Source organism: Ambystoma mexicanum, chromosome 4q (genome assembly GCF_040938575.1).
Source record: "Ambystoma mexicanum isolate Mex_15411 chromosome 4q, UKY_AmexF1_1, whole genome shotgun sequence".
Classification (NCBI taxonomy): Eukaryota; Metazoa; Chordata; class Amphibia; order Caudata; family Ambystomatidae; genus Ambystoma; species Ambystoma mexicanum.
The window spans coordinates 1,181,189,846-1,181,209,515 of NC_090928.1; the positions used below are offsets into that span (position 1 = coordinate 1,181,189,846).

The 19,670-nt window shown below is 46.6% G+C and overlaps 1 long non-coding RNA gene across 4 annotated transcripts in view; it reads right to left on the bottom strand.

Moving 5' to 3' along the window:
* Positions 1 to 201: 201 nt before the first annotated feature.
* LOC138468269 (uncharacterized) overlaps positions 202 to 19,670 on the bottom strand; it is a 177,325-nt gene continuing 157,856 nt past the window's right edge. For all 4 annotated transcript variants that reach the window (XR_011268230.1, XR_011268229.1, XR_011268227.1 and 1 more), the window contains one exon: positions 202 to 4,432. This is a non-coding gene — a long non-coding RNA (uncharacterized lncRNA). The remainder of the gene's footprint in view (positions 4,433 to 19,670) is intronic.

Consider the following 19,670-nt stretch of genomic DNA (forward strand, 5'->3'; position numbering starts at 1 on the left):
CCATGGTGTAAACGTAGTTTACACCATGGTGGTAAAGTTGGTGCACTTAGCACCAAGGTTGTAATGACCGCCATTGTCTTGAAAAATGATGATATTCTTCACATTTTCAAGCACCTTCTCCATTATCCTGTATCGGGGTCCTCCACGAGCATGGAATCAGCAAGATACCAAAAGTAATCCAAGAAGAAGAATACACCAAGCAAGAAGTAATGATGTTTATTACAGCTGGGCAAGTCAAACAGCAGAGTTGAACAGGACTGATTGATAAGAGCTGACAACACTGCCCCCTGCGGACAAATCTTGTATACAAATGTTGTATACAGTTAGTACATTATTTGCATAGTGAAAAACAGATGCCATTGGTGTTTGAAGTTTATGGGTATGCTGCAAAGCTGATTGGTGGCACAACATCAGTCCTGAATAGCTAGACATATATTAGTTGATAATGATAGGAGCAAACAGTCCACTCTTCCCCCTTGTTCATCACCTCCCCTGTTGCTCCACATTCCTTCCCGCTCCACCCCATGAATTAATTTAATCGTGCTGACCTCTGGAACTTTATTTATCTTTATTTATCTGCTATTGGTCAGCACACATAGAAAACACATGAGACATCCTGAGCTGGTGGAAAGGGAAACATTCACACTGCATCCGACCAATGAGGGGCCTCGTAGACATCATCCAGGACACAATATACTTGTTGCTTTTCAGGGACACCAAAACTCACCTTCTGATTGGCTCTTCCGAGATCTGCCCTTCATTCGACATCCTTTTTCCCAGCCCTACCTGCCAACAGGTGATTTGAAACCACTGATTATGCTGTGAATATGCCTCCCTGAAAATATTCTTGTGTATTTAGCTTCCCCTGGTCTAAGCGAGCGCCCGTAAACCCGGCTCACCAACCTTTTATGTATCAGCTGGTTCCGTTTGCAGTGACTGCTGTCTCCTAGGAACGGTCAGCGTGAATCATTCTACCAGCACCCCACTGCCTTAGAGTGTCCACGCAATTTGTTATGTGGCTTGCCAAGTAGGGTCTGTCTGTGTTACCCATGTGAGCTACTTACCTGTGGTTTTTACCTAACATGGATGGTGCAGTGACAACCACATGTCGTGCCATAGTTATCTCGTGCCACTACCTCACTCCCTGGAGCCTCTAATGTCACCCCTTGATCACCCCGACCTCAGTCTGGTCCTTTGGGCTCTCAGGCTGCTTGTGTGCCCTATGCAACTTTACTATAGCCATCAATGATATAACTATCAATGATACCCTGTCCCATGTATGGTGTGCCCCCTTCTTTTTCCATTATGACAGCAGCCAGGTATGCCAGGTATGCCTCCTGGACAGCGCTGTGTCAGCACCTTCATTACATTCCCCCTTCAATCAATCTATCAATCAACACTCTTTTACCCACCTTTTGTTTGCTCACTGTTTTGGGCACCCATAGCCTTGTTACCCTGTCCATGTCCCCTCGCTCTTCTTCAAACACTCCAAGGTGAAATCTATTACCATGCAGCCCCGCCAATCTAAGAAGCATGCTACCCAAAAAGTATCGTAAACATCCGCATTCGGCAGCTTCACTGCAAAGACCACCTGCATCCCTTCTTCATCATCATTCATTCCAGGGTGTCCGACCTATATATTGCTACCCTCCTTTTCCCCATCAATTGCAGACATTATATACCGAACCTTTTTCCTGCTGCATTTACCCTTTTCTAGAATCAACTGTCCTGCACAGAAGGCGACGTGCATCAAGACGAGCATGGGAACAGTTATCTTGAAGATTGCAAGGGCAACAAAAGGGACAGGCCTGTTTGCGAGAGGACTTTGGGCTCAGTAGTATTGAAACAGGGGGGGACGTCCTGCCACATATTTTTCAATATTCACATTCATTCAAGCACATTCTTTTAGTTTCTCATATAAGTCTTGGCATGGATATCTCTATGTCTGTTGTGACCATCATGCAGTTGGAAGAATACTATATTTAGTTAGGCTCACGTACCATTTATTATTTAGCAAGTGAATCTGTTATTTCTTCTGTTTCTTTTTAACTCATTTTTTACAGAAAAAATGTTTTTCTTTTTCTTTTTGATATTCTTTCTTTTGTTATATACAGTTTAAGTATACAATGAACAGTGCTTAGAACAGTGCATCAACAAAGATATTCAAACAACGGCTTATCTTACATGTTATAATTTCACATATCTGGGTGCCATGATAGTGCAATGCAAATCATTACATACAAAACATTAAAAGTACAAGCTCTGCTTGTTCTGGAGAGGGCTCAGTGACAAACTCCTTTCTCTAAACCTCATCTGAGGTCACAAAATACCAGGCAGAAGGGTGACCTAACCATAGGTCTAAATCATGATGTAAAACAAACAAAAAGGGTAGTTCTTTATAGGGACAGCTAAAGCACACAAGGTGCAGTGTCCAATTACCTTTTGGCTGTTGAGTAGATAAGCCTCTTCTGGACCATAAACAAGGTCTCCCTGTGCGGGAAACATACAAATACAGTAAATTAGAGTTGGACTCCTCTTAACTGCATAGATGTACATGGGTATTTAAACGCAGAGTGAACATTGAAAAGGTGGAGCCCACGTTTACTTTCTTATTTCATTTTGCTCACAGAATTGTAAAGGCTGCAATCCAAACTGAATGTATGCCTCTGCATACAAAAATATATAAGCAGAACATAGTATTACCTGGTCTTTCCTTATGCAAGACTGGTTGTGAAGCCGAGGAGCTGGTGATTATTTTTGGATTTGGCAACAGGTTCATGGTTTGCTTGCTAGAGAAGAGGCAGCCATGTTACCATGTAAACTGCCTCTCGTCGGTCTTAATGTAATCTGGCAATTCGATTATCATCGTGGACAAAGACGTCCTATGTTTGCATGTGACTGCCTACCTGATGCGTCTGGCATAGAACGTGGAAAGCCGTGGGTCAAATTGACAGCAGCGACTTGTAGAGTCATCAGCGTTTGCTGGATCCCCTGTCTTCCTTGCGTCTGGGGGAGTGAATCTACCTGAGCTGTATATATAAACTGCATTGCGCATGTGTGTAGGAATAATGTCCCTACACCATGCACATGCGGTCTAGCTAATGCGTCCCGTTGCCCATGGCAACCCATGTGCTGGTGTCTTATGCTCGTGGAGAGAGGAAGGTTGCGATAGCATTCATGTGTGAGTTAACACGGAGATAAAGTATGGAAATTAGTGCAATAACATGAGAGACACTGCATTGGTACTCTGGTGGACAGGTCGTGACAGTGCACCTATGTGAGTTAATACAGAAATACCGTCTGGATATTAGTAGAAGTATACATACAAAACACTGCAATGGAAATCTAGTGGAAACTGGTGTTTCCAATGTGTAAGTAGTTGTATAATGGGCCGTGTGCTCATAGATGGCGCTCTAAGTTGGGTACAGGGGGCCCAGTATTGAGAAGGCTGGAAAGTGACTGGCTACATTAGGGATGGGGAGGTCTCAGTGGCTAGAGTAAATTCCCTTGTTGGATGAAGTCAGATGTAAAGCTTCACCGCCAAGGGAGGCAGACATATCTGTTGTGTAGCCACTCTGAAGATGGCTGCCATCCATTGCATGACACATTAGTTGTATGGGCCGGATGGTAATGCTTCATTAAGGCCCCTGGTGGTTGATTTGAGTTTGAAAATCCACCATGATTCTTTGTGGTTTAATTCACTAATTTGAAGATTGCAGCCAGCCACTCGGGCACCCAGGCAAACAATGAGTTCAGCCCACTGTCTGATGTAGGGTTATGTGTCTATTTTGTCATTCTTTTATGTATGTTGTGTCTCGCTCGACAGTCTCAGGGAGCTTTTCATTGGTGGCGGCATTAGTGGAGGTTGCTGTGCAGCAACTACTCCCTATTTTGTGCCAGACCGCGCCCTCCATGGCTATCATCATGTCAAAAACGAATCTGTTCTGAAGTGATACGAAGCGTAGAGCACTGAGTTCCTCCCTTAAAACATTCAATCCTTTTTCAGTTGCATTTGCTAGCTGTAGACCTCATACCTGGTAATCTACAGGCACTTGGCATTAGTCCGCCCCGGGAAGTAGCAGTGAGGCAAAAAAGACAGATGCTTTGCTGATTGACCTGAGGTGATGTGGAATGGCATCCAGGCTTTGTAAGGATTCTTCCGATATATTGTTGCTGCTTCTTTTCCTTCTCGTCATGATTCTCTCTTGTTCTACCTTATCCTTTTGCTCTCTCACCACCTTCCTTTGCTGAAATGCAGTGAGGTTGTTGAATGGTAACAAATCTGCTCATGGCATGACCAAAGCAGGGTTGTGGAGTGGGACGAGCGCACAGATCCCTCCCCAATCTGGAGGCAACTGGGCATATGCTTTTGATCCACAGGCCCACCATTTACCCACCACTGCCAGCCGTCCCCTTCTGTAGTGCCACTGCTCTGAAACACAAAGAACATTGTGTAAGAGACTTTAAATGAACTGGTTGATGATCCTCATCTATCAAAGTCAAAGCATGTATATGCGCATCCCACACTTCCGGACAACTGTAGTTTATTTTTCTCACCACCCCTTCTTCAAATCCCACTAGCCCCTCTGTGCAGCATGGCACCATTCCCTGTTCCCATTTGCCATCGTGAAACACCAAACCCTGCATCCGAATCAGGGGTCTGGTGTGGCACCATTGGATATCATGCCCTGTAGAATTATTGCAGTACACCCTACCGTGGGTCGTGACCAATTGCTCTCATTTTCGTGCCCCCTTTGTGACATATTCTACTATTTTATGCTGTGAGGGGTCAGAAATGTGAGGCAGACAACTTTTGGATGATTTCTCAGAATAAGCAGTTTTATTAAATGATAATTATTATCAAATGCCCCACTATCCATACTCTGACAAGGATTTCGCTGCCTATCAAAACTAAAGGAAAACCCTCTAACACATGATATATGGCCCTCACACTTAAACATCAAATGCATAAAAAATATATCTAATTTCATAGTAGCATCAACAATGATATTTACAGTCTTTCTTGGTAACCTGGGTGAACTCCCCTTCCCCAGGTTTCAAGGTAAATTTAGCTCCAATGTTCAACAAAATGAAAACAAGGAAATTCGGGTTTGTTATACAGTCTCAGTTCATTTATTAGCTCCTTTAATGTCAAGTCAATGTTCTGTTAACCAAAGTTCAAACAATAGAAAAACGTGTCTTCTTGACAAAATTAAAGACTTTCCAATTCATCAAAATAGCATCAATGTAATTCCCAGCCAAGAGGCTTTGGCATCTTTCTTTATAAGATTGGCAGTTATGGTTTGTATCTTTGTCCAAATGACTTCACAGCACTTCTACTTTCATTTTAGCAACTCTCAACTTGGAGTAACCTCTGTAAGAGTTCACTATGAGGAACTATTCCTCTACCTCATAGTATTCCACCTTCAATTGTGCCACTAAACTATTAGATCTATTGACAACCGAATACACCACCACAGCTTCAGTACTCTGCGACTTTAATCAGTGTTCAGATATGCCAATAGTTACTCTTGGGTACTTCAATACCTTCAAGTAAGCAAGGCACTCTTCCTCTGAATACTTCTTTTCCAGAGGGGCAATCTCTTTGCCACTCGTGTCTGTCTGCAACACTAACAACCCAAAATTGCCTTTAGGACCCACTTCTCTCTCCTTCCTATTGGCTTTGGCATTGTAGGTTGTATCAATTTCAAAGAGCAATTACAAGTAGCAAGTTTCCCTTCCCCAACCTTGCCTTTATCCCTTTGTATTCTGCTAGCCAGGATAATCACACAGAAGCTTTGTTACCACTCGCTTTACTTCAGGTAATGCTTGCACACTCTTAGCTCAAGCAATGCTAATGTTCTATTTGGCTCACAGTAATATTTAAACCATTCTTTGGCTCTGGGAAAGGCTGGTTTCAATCTTACTTGGGGAGCCACCTTGTTCACTCTTGGCATAGGCAATGCTTGCTCTTTCCAACTTGTAATAACAAAGTTCAAACTTTAGCTTCTATTGTTACAATTGTTTGACTGCTTCAGTAAAGATTCAGAGGTTACTCTTCCTCTTGGATCTTTATAAGGCACACACAACCACAGGTTTTAAGTTCAACAATAGAGTTGCACCGTGTTTCTTCCTTGTACGAGTGAAAGAGAGAATTGGCCTCATTCAGACCCCGCCAGTCCAGAAACTAGGTTGCCAGTGAGTTTACCGGCACCGTTGATTTCAGATCGGCATATTACAGGACTGCCTGCCGGAGCCGCTTTGCCCGACAGGTCTGACCCTGCCGGGCACAGTGGCCACGGTAGGCAGACCCATCACGGAAGCACCGGCACTGTTAACAACGGTGCTGGTGCTTCTGTGTCCCCACTTCCATGGGACTCTATGAGAATAGGGAACAACATTTTATTGGCTCCTGACTTTCCGTGACTGGGTTTGCAATCTTCTGGTGGCACTGGGAAATCAGGCACTGGTAAATAATTACAGTCTGGCGGCCCAATGTCTGCTCATATGCAAGTGCTACATTTAAAGTGGTCCATTGTTAAATAATCAATGATTAGCTTAACATCACCTCTGCTCATACATGAGTGACTATATTCCTGGATACTGTTGCCGGCAGTGTTTGTCCAAGGAATCAGAAGGCTCGGTCAAACTCATCAGCTTCTGTATTCCTTCCTTTGCAGGCTGCAGATCTTCTATGACTTCTGGCTTCACTTTGGACCCACACTCTTCCTCACTGAAGGCTTCTCTGGACCAGCCATGCAATTAAGGAGCCCCTCTTGCTCCTGAGACCCACGGTTTCCCAGCAACTTCTGGCTACGGTCTCCAACTTACTTCCTGCTGCACTCTCTGCAACGAGGTTCACATGGGCAAAAGCAGTCTTCCTTCATGCCTTCCACTGCACAACCTCTGCCCATTAGAGTATGGGTGAACAGGACCCTCACAGGACAAGCAGTTGGAATCTGCTGTATCAGAATCCATGCATCCCTTCGGTTTTCCCACTTCAGCCTAGATTGCGAACACTGTGTTTTCTTCCTCCTGCGTTTACTACTTCTGAATACACTCCAGCCACAGTTCCAGCTCCTTCTAATGGCCTGCACCTGAGGAGGCCTGTTAAGCCTCTCAACTTCCCTCAGGTGTGGGCTATCAGGCTTAATTTCCTGACCAATGATGCAACATTGCTCTTCATCCCTCTTCCTCGTTGCAGGACTTATATGATTGTGGGACTTGTAGTCCCCACCAACATAACTAGGCTTTCTGACTTCTCCTGTTTGGAAAATATCCATTACAAGTTTCGGGTTACGGGGAAAGTTAAACAGGGGGTTTCCGGTCTTCCTGGCCTGCTTCGCCCTTCCCCCCACATGATTCTCCCACAGAACACCACCCCCAGAACCGTGGTCAGGAAGCATCTGCCCTTCCCTGGCCCTATGAGAAGTGTCCCAGGCCAGATTTATGGGAGGAATCATTACTGATTCATCACAGTGCTTTGTGGCTTCTTTTGTGGACATGCTCTCTAGCTGAATATGATTACCAGCGTATACTTCTTCCCCTTTGTCTATCCAATGGACCTCTACCGTTTGCCCATGGAACAGCGCACGAGTCATTCAGAAAGACAGTTGCATTAAGCACCCCTCCTCTACTGCTGTTACCTCTTGGGGTAAGAATTGTTTTGGTGTCCCTGTAATGTGTGGATTAGCAAGAACATATAGCAAGTGCCATTAGCCCTCTCTCATCCCACACGTTTAAACTCATCATACCAAACATTCCCGGATTCCATGTCTTGCCCCCCCAATTGTTGTATAATACTTTTCTTCACTAAATATACTTTTTCTGTTGCGCCTACTTTTTGCATTCTCTATAGGCATGCCACCATACTCTTTATGCAATAGAAACCAGAAGAGAAAGAGACAGAGCAGAAAAATACAAAACAATCCTATCACTATTAGTGGCACATCTTTCTGACATTTCCTTCCATTCCCACAATGTTCCTAGACCCACATTTTGTTTCTTCTATGGGCCTCCTGTAATGTTTTATAGCAGAAAAAAATGTTAGCGACAGTTGGTGTATACTTCCCATTATGTTTGTCCCCTCTCTTCCTCTCCGGAGAGAGGGTGACACTGTTGTCTCTGCGAATGTCTGAAATGTGGATCCATGCTCTTGTTTCTTTAATGTTCACTGGTGTGGGCATCTCAAATACCACCTCGTGAGAACCTGCAAACCTATGTTCTTGCCATTTCCACACAAAATTGCAGATGAAAATGTCATCACTGGATAGAGGATCATTGCTTGTGGAAAAGTGTCCTTGTCTTGTGCACTTATGGATGCTGTATTTTTGGCCGGCTGTCTTGTTGGTTGTTGAACCTGGTGCGACACGTATTGTATTGTTTTATTGAGCTCAGCTAGATATACTTACAATTCTTCCCCCAAAACTTGTGCTGTTGTGTTGGCGTCTGAAATTGTATGTACAGGAGGGACAGGTGCATGCATCCTCTGCCAATAACAATTTTATGTGAAGTCAAATGATGATCCGCACTGGGTGAGTTGTGCAAAGCAAAATGTGCTAAGTGGAGGCAATACAGCCAGGTTTTGCACAAAGTTGTTGTTAGCTTTGCTAGGAATTCTTTAAGAAAGCCGTTTAAATGCTCCACCTTGCCGTTCACTTGCTGCAAGTACACTGTGCAAAGGCGATGCTTTATTCCAAGGAGGTTGGTGATCTCCTTGAATAAGTAATTTTCAAAATGTTGCCCATTGTTGGACCTTAGTTCATCACATATTCCCCATCTTGAAAAGACCTTCCACACCAAGAATTTTGCTGAGTGTTACCTTCCATTCTGTCCATATATGCTGCACAATCATGCATGCAATCCTCTTGCTCTACTGGCTATGCTATGACCCTTGCTGGGTTCACCACACAACACCTTTCTACCTCAATCGCTGGGTTTGTCAGTATAATCTCATAACCTGAAGCCTTCTGCGTGGTGAGTGTGCTTTTGGATTTCTCCAAAAAAGCAAAAAGAGAGTGTTCCACGTACAGAACAACCGGGCAGACCATCATTACTGCTGCTGCCTTCTCTATCGCAAAAGATGCAGCCTCAAGCGCTTGCTCACAGGGGATGTATTCCTCCATCACTTGGTCCAAGAGACCACTGTAGTAGGCCAGAGACTTGTACCCTTCCGGCTTCTTCTGCATGAGGACCCCTGTCATCACTGAGCCATCTGAATGGGAAAACAGATACAAATGTTCTTTGTAGTTGGGGTAACCAACACTGGCATATGGGCCAATGCCTCTTTGAGTTCAGCAACATTTTTGTTCATTTCAAATGTCCAGCTTATCACCCTTTTGTCCTTCTGTGACCCCCTGAAGGAAAGGCTTTGCGAATGTGGAGTAGTCGAACACCCACGCTCTTCAATAGCTGCATGATCCCAGAAACTACTGTATCATGCAGGTACTTGGGGTCTTGTGTAATGCCTATACTCTATGGATATTATCTGTCCCAGGTAAACTACTTCCTCGTGGCAGTACTGTATTTTATCTTTGTCCACTTTGAACCCTGTGTCTGCTAGTAATGTTAAGAGGTGGACAGAGTCTGCCCTGCACTTGTCTTCTTTCTCAGTGCACACCAATAGATCATCTATGTATTGTATCACTGTGCGTGGCATTTGCAGTTTACTCAAGTCCATCTGGATCACTCTATTAAATATACTTGGGAATTCTTGGTACCCTTGTGGTAGCCTAGTGTGTTCAAATCTGACCCCCCAATACGTGAACGCTGTCAGGTACCTGGACTTTGGGTGTAATGGGATGGAGAAGAATGTATTCTTAAGGTCGATGACCGTGAAGTATTTTGCCTTTGTCAGAATGTTGCATAATATTGTGTCAGGATTCGGCACGAGTGGGAACTCCGCCTCTACACCATTGTTCAGGGTGCATAAATCTTGTATGAATCTCCATGATCCCCCATTTGATTTATTTATAGGGTATATGGCCGTTGATGTCTGTAATATTCCCTGCTGCCATAATACAAAAAGGGTTGCGTATATTCCGTCATCTGCTTCGTGGAACAGTGAGTACTGTTTTGCTTGCGGTAACAATGCTCCGTCTTTCAATTTTATTCTTACAGCCTGTCCCTTTTAATACCCCTACATCATGGGGTCCAGTTGTCCACAGTTTCTCAGGGACCTTCTTTAAATCCTCATGTGTGTGCCTGCCCTCCCTTTTCACCAGTTGTGTGAGTTGTGGTACTAGCTTCTCTAATACTCTTATAGAACAGGGTATCTATAATTTGAACACCATCTCTCCCTCTTCTTCTTCCTCTGCATCTGATAAAATCTGTTCATCAGTTACACCTGTTATTGTCAGTCTTGATCAATGCCTAGCACTGTACGCCACTCTATTTCATTGTTATCTGTCCCACATAGTATCACCATGTGTTTGCAAATTACCACTTCTTCAAGCTGTAACCCCATTAAGGTGCCCCAAGCACCTTCCTTGTGGTGCTGAGGGTGAAATAGAAATAGAAATTCTGATGCTAATTCAAATCTCTACCCTTGTATCCCTGGCATCCACTCCAGCAGTACATGGTCCCCATACAGGAATCATTTGGGGTACATGGGTTGTGCATGGGTTGTCCTCGCAGTGTATGCTGCTGCAAGAGTACTGTCACCCTTGCGTAATACATTCCCGGTGTTGCGCACATGCACTCCCTGTGGACTCTCCTATTTGGGTGTGATGTTCTACGGGATTGCGAAAGGATTCCCTCCCACAACACTAACCCCAGTGTAGTGGGGTACCACATTCTGTCTGAGCACCATTGTACCTCCTGTTGTTTGTGCAGATGCTGATAGCGTGCCCAGGGGTGTCCCTCACTCCCAACCTGCCCTGCTGATATTTATGGCTGCGCCTGTGGGGGCTGTGGTTGTCCCTGCTGCGCTTGTACTTGTGGGTGCTGTGTTTGCTGTTGCTGGAAATGCTGTATGACCGAGCCCTGCAGTTGCGCTATTTGATTTCCATGTGCTTGCGCTTGCTGCCCAAATTCCCCTGGTTTTCGCATATGAAACATGGTCCAAGCAACTGGCCCTGTACCTTTATATCCCCCGCTGTGAGTATTCTCTTGCTTGGAGTAAGTATCTGAAGGGTGGGTACATCCCCCCTTTGTGCATTACCCCACTGTGGTTGCATCCCCCATTGTGGAGGAAACTGCAACAGCACGTATCCCCCATACAGGGGCACATGCCCTACAGTGAAACCACCCTGTTTGGCGGGAGCCATCGCGTCAGATATGAGCATGGCCCTTCCATTGGCTATTTTGCAAGCTTTTTCTGTACCAGCTTGTTCTCTGCATTTGTGGCTTGTTCTTCTGTCTGTCTCTCACTCGCCTGCTTACTCTTACAATAGTGTATTATTGTAGCCTGTATTTCCGCCATCCCTTTGCTTTTCCTACTTTTTTATCTAGGGAAGCCTGGACATCCGATGGGAGTCATTTGACCAATATATGGGTCAAATAGAGGTATGTACTTGTCTCATGGTGTCCACGTTTCAAACGCCCAGAGCTCCTGGACCTGCTTTATACATTCTGTTGGATCCTCATCTGGCTTTATCTCCCGTGCCATGACAGCCCCTAAATCTGAGCTTTCTGGATACATACTACTTAACACTTTCCACACATGGGCTTGGCAGTTGTTAAAGGGTGCTCCACCCTGTGCATTGGTACATAATTTCACCCTGTTGTACCCTGCTTGTTCCCATATCTTATCCCCTATGATTGCTGGAAATAAACTCTTCATGTTCCCTATTGCTAGTGCCACACCTGCTGTTTCTTTTTTGGGGGGCATATATCCACTTTCTGGACCCTGCCATAAGGGAGGGCAAACTACACTTAAGGTTATCTCTGTGCAAGGTACATAATGTGTGTCTCCTCACCCCTTCTATAGCAACAGCATTACTGTTGCCCCAGCCCCTGTCTCCGGTCCCCCCGTGTCGTTTGTACCAGTAATATCTTCACTTTCTCCCTCTGTTTCCGGAGGGTAGTTGACCAGTTCCTACTTTTCTCCCCCTGATCTCCCCTCCTCCTCTGCTCCCATCCCCTTCTCCTTTCCTTGTTCGATGTTCACTGTTCCTCCTCCCCATCACTTATCTCCTCTTCCTCTTTGTATGGCACAATGCTGTGCACGGCCCATATTTCTGTCTATTCCTCCCCCCCGGTCGGATTCCTCATTGTTTGTCCACCATTAACCGGCACCTATGACTTCCCTTTCTCTTGCCTCCCTCTGCACTTCCTTCTCTATGACTCTCTCTGCTTCATGGAACAATGCGTCCACCGGTTGTGTGCTTTTTTCTGTTTGCCAGATACTTCTTCTCTCTCTTGTCATGTGTCTCCCCCATTCGCGTTTCCATGCCTTTATTTTTCCTTTTTGCCCCTTCCTCTCAGTCTGCTGCTGCAGGTCTTCATGCTTGGTATGCTCTATACGGTGAAGGCGGGGCACTAAGGCGTTCCGACACATTGTCTGTTTTAATGTCCTACCTCGCAGGCTTGTCCTTTTTCTCTTCGTACAGTTTCTGGAGCCCAAAAATATTTTTCCTAATCTTTAATTCTTTGTACATAGTTAATAGATACGAAAACATATGTTATATTATTTTACTATTAAACGTTCCCTCCGCTGGCCATGCAAGGAAAGACTGTCCTGCAGTGTCTTAAACCCATTGGAAATTATATTTTATTATTTTATTGGGATATTAGGCCAACATTTCACACATTTCGCTGGGGTGACTATCCCGAAAAGCCATTATTCTACCCATGTCTTTTCTCTCACTCATTGTGTCCTAATGGACCCTTTTCCCTTTCTCTCTTCACCCCGTCCCCTATTTACTGCCCTTTTTATTTTTACACCTTTGCGTTCACTCACTTCTCAGACACACATACATACTGCTCTTCCTCCGTACACCCTATGCACATTCTCTCTGGCCTTCTCCACAGGCCCATCCATGCACACCTACCATGCACGCTGGCCCTCTCCGTAAGTCTGTCCACTCAATCTGTGTTAGAATGTCACCAGCCCTTTCCACTGGCTGATCTTTATCTATATTGTTGAAAACAGATGCCAGACCATGCCTTTCCTCCAGGCTGCCACCCACAGCTTCTATGCCAAATGCAATATTAGACACCTGGTACCTTCAGCATTGACCCTTCCACCTCAATCTAAACCACAAGACGAACAAACACTACTTGCCGACAATATACAATATATCACCACACACATTCTGACATGCACTAATCTATAGCCCTCTTCCTTCGCTACTCCAACAAACACTGCTTCAACAAGTTAATAAATAATAACTCCCTTCTCCCCAAATGACACAACTATACAATTTCCTGCACTACACGCAACTACCGTTTAACAGGGTCTGCCTCTTACTCCACAACTCTCTGCTCTTTTCACACCCCTGGAGTATCTCGCAACTCCTGCCTGACCACGAAAGCCAAATGCATCTGACCGATCCCACCTTGATTGTCACGGGCTCCTGAATAGTATTCACAGGTAACCATGAGGCAGCCAATGGGAGAAGATGGTTAGAGAGAAGTCGTGGATAGGTAGGGGGTTTTAGGATAACCAGAAAGAGGATTAGGGTTTCTTGAATTGGACAGTTGTGGGAGTAAAGGGAAAATCATGCACATCATGAAACACATAAATGTAACTGACTTCCTTAATTTGTGAGTTACTAAACCTCCTGAAATCCTGCTCCTACCAACAGTGCAACATCCTTCTTGTTTTAGGACATTGCTTCCTAGGACCTGTATTTCAGTCATTCCTTAAACAAGCGACTAACATAAGCATATGGTGTGCTCAGGATAATCTCCTGAACAGCAATAGCACACAACATGAAACGGGACACACAGCAAGAAATACAACTTGGCACATTACGTATATCAGCAGCACCCCAAACTATCTGCAGGGTACCCCTTTATCTGCTGTGTGGCAGAGATGTCTCCCAGTGGGTGCACTTGTGAACTGGGATGCTGTAGAACATGCAGCCTTACAGCATTTTGACAAGAGCAAGCAGCACAAAACAACACATAGCCTCCCTAGCACCTCAAATGTTCATATTCACTGAATCTTTACTCTCTGTGGCTCAATGATTAGAATTCATGAAGACATGGCGTTTTGGTCGGAAACGCACGTGTCAGCCAACAGATACACTGTACTTCCACTCCCTGTGTCTTTCACTAAGGGGAGTTCATAAAGGCGTTTTAGGGAGTAATACACATGGCGTCACCAGCAGAATGCACAGCATTCCCTGTTACCTCCCTTCACCCCGCGTGCATTTAACTGAGGCCTGAGTGGGCTGATGGCACCTCCCCAGGCAATCCAGCTCCAGTGTTGAGCAGCCAAATCACATTCACTGTGTTGTGGTATGCGCCTCCGTGAGGGACATGAAAGGAACCGTGGCTGCACAGAGCTGTGACAGGAGTGTCCCTCGCTTCTCCTCACCACCGGGGGCCCGGGTCCACCAGCTTTCTCTCCTGCTTCTCCACCGGCCCAAGCTTGCAGCAGCCAAATCACCAACAAGCAGCAGAGGCTGGGGAGGAGTTTAAATAGCAAGTGAAGGCATGCGCACGCACACACACACAATTCCCCCGTGTCCTCATGGAAATTGTAGGTTCTTGGCTCCCTTAGCCCACAAACAGGTTTGCTGAGCTTCCAGCACGCCCCTTTTCCTCACAGCTCTACTGCATACGTGCCCCACACACATCCACACCCTATGGGGGTGGAGTGTACTAAAATCTACGAATACTACGGCTGATCACCCTCCACCTTGAAGATGCATCCTAAACACCGTAAAAGAAAAATCCCTCCATTCGTGTGCATGCAACCACAATGCAGCACGTTCATACACAGGTACACTCAAGTGTCCTAGAGATCCTCTAGCCCTTTCAGCACAGAGCCTTCGTTGTGGGCTTGCTCGTCCTCTTGAGTGCGGACGGCGCTCAAGAGCAGGCAGACCTTCACAAACTCAGTGTCTGCAGGACCTCCTCGGGGGTGCGCTTGAAACTGGTCTGCAGCCACCAGTGCCACGCCCCCCAAAGGGGCAGCTTGAATAACCCCAGTTGGCCGAGGGAACTGAGAATCTCGCTGGGGCCTCCAGAAATCTATCAGGGATCATCCACGAGCACGTAATCAACAAGACACCAAAGGTAATCGAAAAAGGAGTGTACACCAGGCAAGAAGAAATGCTGTTTATTACAGCTGGGCAAGCACAAATCAAACAGCACAGTGGAACAGAATTGATTTATGAGAGCTGGCAACAGCGCCCACTGCAGTAAAATCCTTTATACAGTTAGTACATTATTTGCATAGCGAGAAACAGTTGCCATTAGTGTTTCAAGTTATTGAGCATTCTGCTAAGCTGATTGGTGGGACCAGGCCAGTCCCCTATAGCCAGACATATGTTAGTTGAAGATGATTGGAGCAAAAAGTCCAGCCTTCCCCCTTGTTCACCACCTCCCCTGTGGCACCACATTCCTTCCCGCTCCACCCCATCAATGAATTTTACTGTGTAATACATAATCGTGCTTATTATTAATCTGCCATTGTCAGCACACATAGAAAAAACACGAGACACCCTGAGTTTGTGGGAAGGAAGACATTCACATGGCAACCGACCAATGAGGGACCGCATAGACATCGAGGACACAGTACACTTGTTGCTTCTCTGAGACAACAAAACCCACCTAAAACCCACATTCGGAATGGCTCTTCCCAGATCTCCCCTTCATTCTGCATCCTGCTTCCCAGACCCACCTGCCAAGGGGCGATTTGAAACCGCTGATCGTGCTGTGAATGTGCCTCCCTGAACATATTCATTTGAATCTAGCTTCACGCTGGTGTCAGTGAGCACCCCTAAGCCTGGCTCCCTGACCTTGTATGTATCAGCTGGTTCAGTTCTCAGAGACTGCTGTCTTCTGGGAACGGTCAGCGTGAATCATATGCATCCCACTGCCTTGGAGTGTCCATGCAATTTGTATTGTGGACTGCCAAGTAGGGCCTGTCTATGTTACCCCCATGTGAGCTACTTACCTGTGGTTTTTACCTAACACTGATGGTGCATAGACACCCACATGTCATGTCACCATATTTATCTCGTGCCACTACCCCACTTCCCTGGAGCCCCTCATGTCGCATCTTGAGCACCCCCACCCCAGTCCTGTCCCTTAGCCTCTCTGGCTGCATGTGTGCTGTAGGCACATTTTTTACAGCCGTCAATGATACCCTGTCCCATGTATGGGTGGCTCTCTAATGTTTCCGTTATTCCCACAGCTGGTAGATATGCCCCCCTGGCCAGCGCTGCATCAGCAACTTCATTACAATCCACTGGAATACTGCAGCCACTGAAGCTAAGCCAAAAGGCATTCTACAATATTTAAAAGCTCCAGCCCGAGTAAAAAAAGATTTCAGTTCTTGACAGCCCTGTGCTAAAGGCACTTGGTGATAAGCCACTGAGTGGTCTATTACTGTGAAATGTCTGCCATCCCCCAATAGAGCTAACATCTCTGATATCACCAGTAAAGAATTATGTCCACCAAAATGCTTCTATTAAGATCCTTGAGGTCCACACATAGTCTCAGGTTTCCATTGCTCTTCACAACAAAAACTACTGGGGACAACCATGCAGTACCTTCAACTCTTTCAATGACGCCCTTTTGTAACCATATATCAAGTTAATTCCTTAGCTGCTCCCTCAAGTGGTGTGGTATTGGACGCAGTCTGCGCACTACTGGAATGGCATTATCCTTAACTCTTATGAGATGCTCAAAATCTCTTTGTTTCCCTATATCCTCAGAGAGAATCCCTAGAATTCCCTAGCACATGTATCCTGATCTTCCACAACCATGACTAGTTCCTCCAGGTTGATCTGTATGCGAATACCGAGGCTTGCTTTTTCATTCCAACTATGAAGTTTCAAACCTTTCTTTGCCACAAATACTTAAGCAGCACAACTATGATCCTTGTATTCTATCGCAGCTTGAAATTTGACTAACATTTCAATTTCAATCACACCGTATCTGTGTGGCTGAATATCATGTTCCACAAGATCTTGTGCTCTTCCCCCCCAAGACGTTCGTTAAGGTCTCCCCAGATACAGTTGTCCCAAGAGAGGCGCTGTCTACTTTCATCATTAACACCATTCGATTGATGGTAAACTCGTCAAAGGACCCTTCTTTCCCCCATTTACTGCAGAGATGTCAAATACATGTCGGCACTCCCTCGGGTGACCTCTGTTTGTGACAGTTGGGCTACTTCCTGCTCCACTCTAACTTTCGCCTACTCCACAGCATTTACCTCTCAAACTCCCACCCTCCTTGCAAACCCAGGCAAAGTGTCCTCTGCGCTTGCATCTAATACAATTATTTCTCATTGCTCGGTCCCTCTACTTTAATATTTTTCATATAGTGAGCTGTCTTTTCTATGCTTCTTGTCAAATCCACAGCCTGCTCCAAGGAGAGGTCCATGGCCAATAGTTTTTCATGTGCTTTCACACTTTTGGTGCACATTACCAACTGATCCCTAATCAGTGAGTTAGCTAGGGGACCAAACTCACAGGTGTGACTCAATGTACGTAACACTGCCACATATCTCTCAACCGGCTCCATTGGTTCTTGATGCCTCTGAAAGAACTTATGGCAATCAAAGCTTACATTTTTTTCTAGGTTCATAATGCTCCTGCAGTTTACTTATGGCCACAATGAAATCATCCACATCTCCAGCTCAAATTCCTTAGAGTTCCGGCAAGCCATCAAAGACACTACTGTGTCCTTCAGTGCCAAAAATTGTGAAGCAAGAGATCCTGTTTCCTGGCTGGGACAAACTTGTCACCCCCAGGGCAAGCATGTATGTTTCAGAAAAATTGTTTACATCTCTCCCATCTAATGGCGGGGGGGGCCCAGGCTCAGCCAGAAAAGGAGGTTACTGAAGCAACCAGCCCTCAGGGAAACCAGCAACGCGTCTCTTTGCTATGGGCTTGCCAGCAGAGAGGCATTCCTGCGTCAAAGGGTTCCTTTTTCAAATGTTTATCGCCAAGAATGCAATTTCTCTCCCGATCGCATGCCTGCTTGCAGCAAGATGTGCCCGTGAGACACAGTGTGCCACCAAAGGATTTCAGGTCCTCTTTACCTCACGAGGGACATTGAGGATCTCGGGCCTCCTTGCCGCTGCCTCACAATGTTTTGGGTGGTCATGCCCTATGCCACCTTTGGTTTCTCCGTTCCACTGACCGGAGGCCCAGAGCGGATTCACGGTTCCCGCAGCTGCGACCCATGCCAGGGAAGGGGGGCCTCCACAGGACTCATGGTCTACCCCCTTCAGGAACCACTCGTCGCCAGCTGAAAAGATGTCCACTTGCAGGGTAGACAAAAGCAAGTATCAACAATTCTGAACTATTGACCAGATTCTAAGTGTGATAGTTCCAAGTAAGAATGTAGAAAGTACATGGAACCCAACAAGCTGCCATGTGTTTACTTTCAGACAAGACATTGCCTCAGCTGAACCATGTCAGCTCTCTAGTCACCAATGTATTCTTGTTACTTTGTGGCATTTGCTGCAGAGTGGCAACATATCATTTTAAAATGGCTTTCTATAGTAGTAGACCTGGGTACTGATGAGGCCACCAGGGGGCGCAGGAAAGATGGCTGCCTGAACCTGAAGCTCCCCGTATGGCCCCGGGAAACGAACTAAGATTCATGCCTTGAATCTCTGGAAGCCCTATTTGCCAGCAATAATTATCGAGGGGAACCGTCAAGGATCATCCTGCAGTTTTTCCGTCCACTGGTGGTGCCTCCGTTCTCCCGCCAGCGGCTCGTGATCTGTGGCCCTCCCCCTCCCCCAGGCATCCGCGTGCAAGCTCCGAGCCGGGAGCAGCATACTTTCCGGCCGCGAGGCGGAGGGAGGAGCCGGCACAACAGCGCCCGCCACAACATCGCGGAGCCAGGCAGGCCCCGCGAAGACCCCCATCGGCTGCTGGTGACACGCTCCCCTGCCATAGGAGGACAACAGGGCACGGCCGCCAACACGGACGAGGCAGAGCGAGACGCGCCGCGATGGGCTCGCCCCGGCATGCTTGGCGTCCCCCCGCTCTCTCTCCACCAAAGTGGGGCCCACGGCCTTCCACCTCCCTCGGGTCCTGCCGAGGGCAGAGCATCGCCCGGCCCCGCTGAGGAGGGAGGAGCCGGGCCCAGGGAACACCAGCTACCGGCGAGGTGCCCCACTGCTACAAGGGATAGGAGGAGCATGGCCTCCATGACAAGAGACACGGTGGGCACATCATCATGCGGGAACCAACTGCTCTCCCCCGCTGGTTCCACCGCCACTGCCAAGACCCAGCCCGGGCCGACACGGGAGCGCACCTGGGCATAATCTCAGTGTCCTGTACCCTTACTTTTGATCACCACTGCAACGACCCCCATGGGGGGTCAACAAGCAACAGAGGAGCCCATGAGATCATAGGGGCAGGCTCGGGCCGTCGCGGGAGCGTGCCTGGGCCCCCCATTCCCCGGCCCCCCTGCCTGCAGCTGTGGGTCCCTTGGGGAAGTACTTCCCTGCTGAACTCTCCGAACTCAATTTCATATAGCATGGGGAGGGCACATTGGGCCTCCCACCCACCAACTGCACCCTGCCCCAC